At 52.7% G+C, this 6,497-nt stretch overlaps 1 long non-coding RNA gene across 2 annotated transcripts; it reads left to right on the top strand.

The window, feature by feature from the left end:
- Positions 1–499: 499 nt before the first annotated feature.
- LOC105608520 (uncharacterized) lies at positions 500–6,271 on the top strand. Of its 2 annotated transcripts, XR_006058690.2 has the most exons (5): positions 500–1,159; positions 1,288–1,373; positions 1,683–1,736; positions 2,117–2,234; positions 2,540–6,271. It is a non-coding gene; the product is annotated as an uncharacterized LOC105608520 (long non-coding RNA). The 2 variants fall into 2 exon arrangements; XR_003588146.3 differs by having other exon boundaries at positions 1,095–1,373.
- Positions 6,272–6,497: the final 226 nt, after the last annotated feature.

Below are 6,497 nucleotides of genomic sequence, written 5' to 3'. Positions count from 1 at the left end.
GAAACGGATAAACGGAAGCGCGTGTGAACGTGGGGGTGCGACTCGCCACCTCCCGACTTGGCTTTCCCGCTCTTCCGAGCGCTCCCACTTCTCACTTTCCCCAAATCCGCATTTTCCTTGGCACAGCTCTCCCCAAGCAAGAAGGAGAGGGAGGTACCCGGGGGCAGTGAGAATGACGTGTGCTGGTGCAGAGAGGGGGTGGGGGGCTGCGGGCCCGGCTCTGTGGACCGGCTCCTAATCCTCTTGTTTTCGGTACAGTCAGCAGATGTGGCTTCTTTTAGCTGAATAATCCGTTAAAGGAATAATAATTTTTGAAAGGGGGATCGACCTCACCCAAAGAGGATGGCGAGCGAGATTAGGGCTTGGTAAGGATAAATGAAAAGGCTCCAAATTCTCGCTGTCCCTCTCTGCCTTCCTCTCTCCCCTCCTCCCCCTCCATCCTCCTCCCTCCCCTCCCCCACCCTCTTCTTCCCCATCCCCTGCAATCCGCGCTCGACGCGAGTTCACGCGGAGGGCTGGATTTCCAGGCTGAACCGCAACTTGCGCTGCGCGTTATTATTATTCATCTGAGGGTGCTGCCGCCGCAACCTTTGCCTCCTGCTCAGCTCGCCTCTCCTTCCCCCCGGCCGCCGCCTCCGCCAGCAGTGCAGACCCTCCTGCACGCATGCTCTGGCTCACCAAAGGGAGATTCTGAATTTTTTTTTTTTATCGTGCTCATGATCATCACCATGATGCTTCTTATCATGGTTATCATTTCCTCCTGCCAGGGAGAGCGACCACCAGCGCCTTCTGTCCGCCCGCCCCTTCCCCGGCGAAGGCAGCCACTAGGGCCGGGCCCTGGCGGCGGCTCCTCACAGGCGGACGTCCTTCGCCTCTCCGCATCCCTCCTTCATTCATGTGCATGTACATTTTCCTGATCCCTTTTTATTCCAGTAGATCTACTGCCTTTCGTTGGAACGCCGCGGACTGAGACCTGTCCCTCGAGAAGAACAAAAAGACGAAGACCTGAGTGGACCCCCCACCCACCCCCGCCCCGGACAAAGCACTTTGGGCTCGGCGAGCAGGGACGCGCCGGAGCGCTGGCTCGGGAATACGAGTGATCTCCGGTCTGCCCGGCGTGCGGACCTCCGAGGGGACTCGAATTTTATTTAGCCTCTTGGTATGATTGAACGGTGTCATTGTTGGGGAGGGGTTCCATTTGCTGGTTTGTCTGGGTATGGGAGCGGAACTGTGGGAGATCCGATAGACTTAACTTGGCTTTCCTGCTCCCTGCCTTTCCCTCTCGAGATCTGGGCGTTGAAGAGGAGACTGTGGAACAGGAGGCTTAGCAGAGTCGAAGCCCGAAGATGATGCCGAAGGGCTGAGGGGATAGTGTGAGTGGGGATGGGCCAGGTGGAGGAGGGTTGCGAAAAGAAGGGGTCTGTTTGAACCCCTCTCTGGGTTCACAGGATGAGTTTTGCTGGGGATGAGAATACTGGTGTCTGTTGATAGGAGATCTGAGAAATTGATGGAAAATTGGTATGTCCATGTACACACTTAAGGATGTAAACAGAGTGGAGAGGTAGAGGAGGGTATAGAGGGAAAGGCTGAAAATAATGTCTTATTATCCCTTTGGTTTTGGGGACTCTCATCCTCTGATCCTCTCCTTCCGCTCTTTTTTTTTTTTTTTTTTTTGGACCCAGGGATCCAGCGCATTAGACGAGTGACCTTTTATATCTGTGCCCACCCTTCACCTGGTAAAGCCCGTTGACAGTTTGGGGTGGGGTGGGGTGGGGTGGGGTGGGGAGAGTGGTAGGGGTGTTTCGAAGACATATAGTCTCTCTCCCCTTCGCTCTCTCTGCCTCCTCCCTCCCTTCTTCCCTCCCCCCCTCCCCTGCGTCTCCTCCTCCCTCGCTGTGCCCCCCCCCACTCTTTCTCTTCCTCCCTCCCACCTCCCTCGCTCCCTCCCTCCCTGCTGCATTTTGCATGAGCTATCTAGGTCATTAGCATTTTAGCGTATGCAAGACTTGACAAAGCTGTTGAGAGGCCAGATGGGCCTCGGTCTTATGGGTGTTTTTTTTTCCTCTTTTTCTTTTTTTTTCTTTTCCTTTTTCCCTTCCACCACTTGGGACCTGAGCGAGAGGACTGCAGCAACCGAGTTCTGGAAGGCTGATTCCCCAAATTCTGGCCCCGGACCCCGGCAGCTCGCCCCTGCGGCACGCCCGGCCGGGTTGCGCCTGGACTCAGCAAGCTAGGTAAAGGCGGCAGCGGAGCGCCTGCTGCCCTGCGGGTTCCTTCCCCTCGTCTTCCCCCTCCCGGGCCCCCTCAGTTTCCTGGGCAAAGCGGAGGGCGAAGTGGGTGGGTAGGATTTGCTGCGTTAAGGCGAGGTGGGGTTGGTGGGGTGTTTTGGTTTTTTTTTTTTTTCATTGTCTGGGGCTACAGGGGAGGCGACGTGCGGGGAAGGGGCGCGGGGAATCGGGTAATTAAAGCGGGGGGAGGCACCCCTCCGTCTCCCACTTCCACCCACACCCCTCAACCCACCACTCCCTCCGCTTTGCAGGAAAAAGCCTGGATCCGAAAGGATGGGGGAGAACAAAGAGCCTTTGCAAGACGTCGCTGTTATCTCATTGTCTGTGTGACTGGGGGAGCTGCGGTAGAGGATGCTGTGGTCCTTTCCTCCCGGCGCTCCCCCACCCCCACGCCCTTCCCCGCTGTCAGTGCGCACGCACGCGCGCCGCTTTTCGCTTGTTTTTCCCGTTTTCTCATTCCGTCTTCTCCCCACCCGCCCCCCTGCTTTCTTCCACCTTTCCTTCCTTCCTCCTCTCCTTCCTCAGGAGAAAGGCCTCTCTCTCCGTGTTCACAGCGGACCTTGATTTAAATGTCCATACAATTAAGGCACGCGGTGAATGCCAAGAATGGGGCTGGCTGAGCACCCGTCGGTCCGCGAGGGCCCTGCGAGGAAGGATCCACAGAGCCCAGTCGTCCGCCGCAGAGCTCAGCGCCGCGGCTTTGGGAAGGGGTGGGGGTGGATGGGGCGGGGGGGCGGGGGTCGCGGGCTCGCGCCGGCTGGGCTGCCCCAACCGAAGCCTTTGGGGTGGGGAGGTGTGTAGCTTGTGACAGACAGGGGCTTAGAGATGCAAACAAACTCAGAGAAACAGAAGCTGATTCTGTGACGGAAACACAGATCTGTGCAAGCACAGATGGGGGCGGGAGGATGCTGTGAGCGCACTGCGGAGTGCTTCCTGTGCAGATTTTTCTCTGGGCTCCGGGTGCATTGTATGAGGGTCGACACCTTCCTTCACGGCTGCGTTTTTGCTCTGGTTTTAGCTTTTGGTTTACCCTTTAAACAGCCGGGCATCCAGAAGACTGGCAGATTGTGCCAGGGCTGGGGCTGCTCGCTCTTGGGGTGGGGGCAGGGGAGCCCGCAGGAAGGGAGTTGGACGGGATTTGTCCCCCTTTGCTGTGGAGCTGCAGTTACAGGCTTAAGGAAGTCATTGAGATACAGGGGGGAAAGCATCAAACTCCTGGACCCTTCTCAAGCTCTGTCAGAGCTGAAAGTCTGGCCAGGACTGGGGAACCACTCACTTCCTCTTTGCCGCTGTGATTGCTCTTGTAGGCAGAGATCCGGGAGATGATGAGGGGGAGAGGTGCAGGAACCTACCTGGACCCAAGGGTAGAGGAGGGGAGGGTTCATGCCTTTTAAAAAATCTGAACAGAAGGAAAACCAGAATGTGTACAGGAGGGGGTCTGAGGAAAGATTATTTTTGAAGGAGGCAGTTCAGGGAATGCAAAGGGTTAACCTGCCCTCCTCCTGAAGAACCTACCACCCAAATCAGCCTTCCTCTACATCACCAGAACTGGAGCAGCAGTCGGTCCTATGGATCCCCCTGCTCTCCACAGGCACAGCCCCATCCCACCTCTAGCTCTGTATTAACCGTCTCCACCCCCCCTTGAGCTCTAGTGGATGGTGGAGACCTAAACTCATTAATTTCCAGGTGGAGAAAATGGAGGCCGGGCAGGTCTCTGCGGAGAAAGGAGGCCAAGAACTGGATCTTCCTACCCAGGAAGGCTATGATCATCCCTTTCCCCCGCCCTGGGCAGGGGCCTGTCTCTACAAGGCCAAGGCCATAAGGGATGCTGAGGATTTTATTTGATTCCTGACACTGTAAGCAAAACCTAAGAGTACCCACTGAAACTTGCTGAGGAGCTCTTTCATCTCCAAAGCCTCAGCCTAGCCCACTCAGTCAATTACCATTCATGGACCCCTAGCCTTATTTCCTCCCGAATATTTTTTTACTACCTGCTATGTGCCGATCATTGTGTAATTGTTGTATCTTAGATTCTTCCTTTGCCCTCTTAAGGGAGTGTCTGGAGTCAGGTGAGATTAAGTTCACTGCCTCCCATCTAGACACTTCCAGAACCTTCTTTGGATCTGACAGAAATGCACCAAAACCTGCTCACCCCTGCAGAGAGAAGACTGCAGTCCACATCATGCAAATTGCAAGCACAGTGCTGTCCTTCAGATCCCAGAAGGCCAGCCTGGCTGGAGGACAGAAGAGAAAGCAGCTTCTCTGGCCCTTTAGCCAGGGTTGTCTTAAGAGGGGCCCGCAGCCACCGCCTTCAAAATAGTCCTCCCTCTAAACAGTCCCTCTTTGGTTCTCTCCTTCCTCTGAGGGCTGCTCTGACAGTTCTTTGGGGCTGATCTTAAGCCTCTGATGACCAACCCTCGACCCCACAGTTGTTCACATAAATGAGCTTTATCTCCCTAATTGCTTCCCTGTAATTCCATCAGATGTGGCCATGCCCTCTGCTGATGTGCCTGCTGCCAGCATCTCCAGACGCCTTTCCCAAGTAATGTCCCTCTAAGGTGGAAACCTAACACGCTTCTCCCTGAGAGTTTAAACCGCAGGCACCATGGACCAGGCCTTCCGTCTTCCTGCTATGGATCATTAAGAGGGAGGGGCATGCTTTATTTTATTGCTTATGTAAACTCTTATTCCAGAAAGCTCTTGTGTGTGAGGAGTGTTCTGGGTTTGTTGGGGCTTTTCCGGTATTCACCAGGTCTTATTATGAAATGTGTTTGTATGGAAGGGGCTTTAATGGCTGAAATGGCAGGGATGAATACACCACTCTGCCCCCTGGGTAAGGGGGCCCTTTTGTGTGCACCAGATAGAGGTGTAGGGTGAAAGTCAGTCCTGGCATCTTCCTTTCGGCTCTGTTAGAGGCTTGTTTATGCCTAGCGATACTTAATGATTTCTGCTCCTTCAAAGCATTTTTTTTTTTTTAAGTCTGTATTTGTTACAATACTGCTTTTGTTTTGTTTGGGTTTTTTGGCCGGGAGGCACATGGGATCTTGGCTTCCCACTGGAGATGGAACCTACACCCCCTGTGTTGGAAGGTGAAGTCTTCTTTTAACTCTCGACATATCTTCACCTCTACCCATTTGAGCGCCTCTAATGACAACCTATGGCTTAAATGAAGGAAAAACTATTAAAAAAAAAATATATGGGACATGCTTGAGGCAGTTTGCCGAGTGAATGTGCTCTGAAGACCCATGCCATCGTTCACACATACCGCCATTATTATGGTCCTCACCGTGATGGCCGTTCATAGGTTTCTCAAGGAGTCAGTATCAGATACTTTAAGATGGATGTAGAAATGTATCAAAGGAAAAATTGGTAACATTCTTCTTTCCCCTGCCAGAGACTGCCCAGGCCCAGAACTCTAAGCAGAACAGCAACTGAACTTTTAACAAAGGCAAAGGTAAATTCCAACCATCACCACAGCATTCTTATTGCCCACAGGGTCGGGAGAGGGGACAGTTTTTCTGGGCTCTTGAGGAGCCTTAGCCAGATAAATAAATATCGGGGAGTGGGGGTAATTTCTCAGCAGGCATATGCTCATATACACATATATGGAGATTTTTCTCACACAGTCATATCTATTGCTGGTATTTATAGGAAAGTATTGAATCACACACACGCAATCCATCCACCTATCCTATCTCTGGAGAGAAATAATTTTCTCTTTCCTTCTACTGAACTTACATAATATCCCCACCCCTGTTCCAACCTTAGAAGAGAGTCCTCCGGGGGCAGCTGTAAAGGCTTCTTCCTAGGACAGATGGAACCACCCTTCCTCAGCTACTCTGTGGGTGGGTTTAGTGAGTCAATAGGGGCTGAGGGATGTGCTGGTGGCTTGTGTCTGTGGCTTGCCTGGCTGATTCACGGTGCTGAGTCTATCGATAACAATTATGACAATTTTAATACCTAATAAAGATGTTTTCTTCCCAGTCCAATCTACAATTCTTTTATTTGGGTGTCTTTGCCAAGTCTTAATTAATTTGACTTCAGTTTAAATATATATAAAAAATACATAGTTGCATCTCCCATACAGGCATAGAACAAGAAAAAGACTTCAAACGGGATGCATTCCTGTCTATGTATGCTGCTATGAGCCACTGTATGCGGGTCTGCTGGAGGCCTGCAGAGAACTGCGCCAAATTTAGATGGCCTCAA

Source organism: Ovis aries, chromosome 2, assembly GCF_016772045.2.
Source record: "Ovis aries strain OAR_USU_Benz2616 breed Rambouillet chromosome 2, ARS-UI_Ramb_v3.0, whole genome shotgun sequence".
NCBI lineage: Eukaryota > Metazoa > Chordata > Mammalia > Artiodactyla > Bovidae > Ovis > Ovis aries.
The sequence above is the reverse complement of the archived record's forward strand: the minus strand, read 5'-3'. Positions and strand labels throughout refer to the sequence as shown.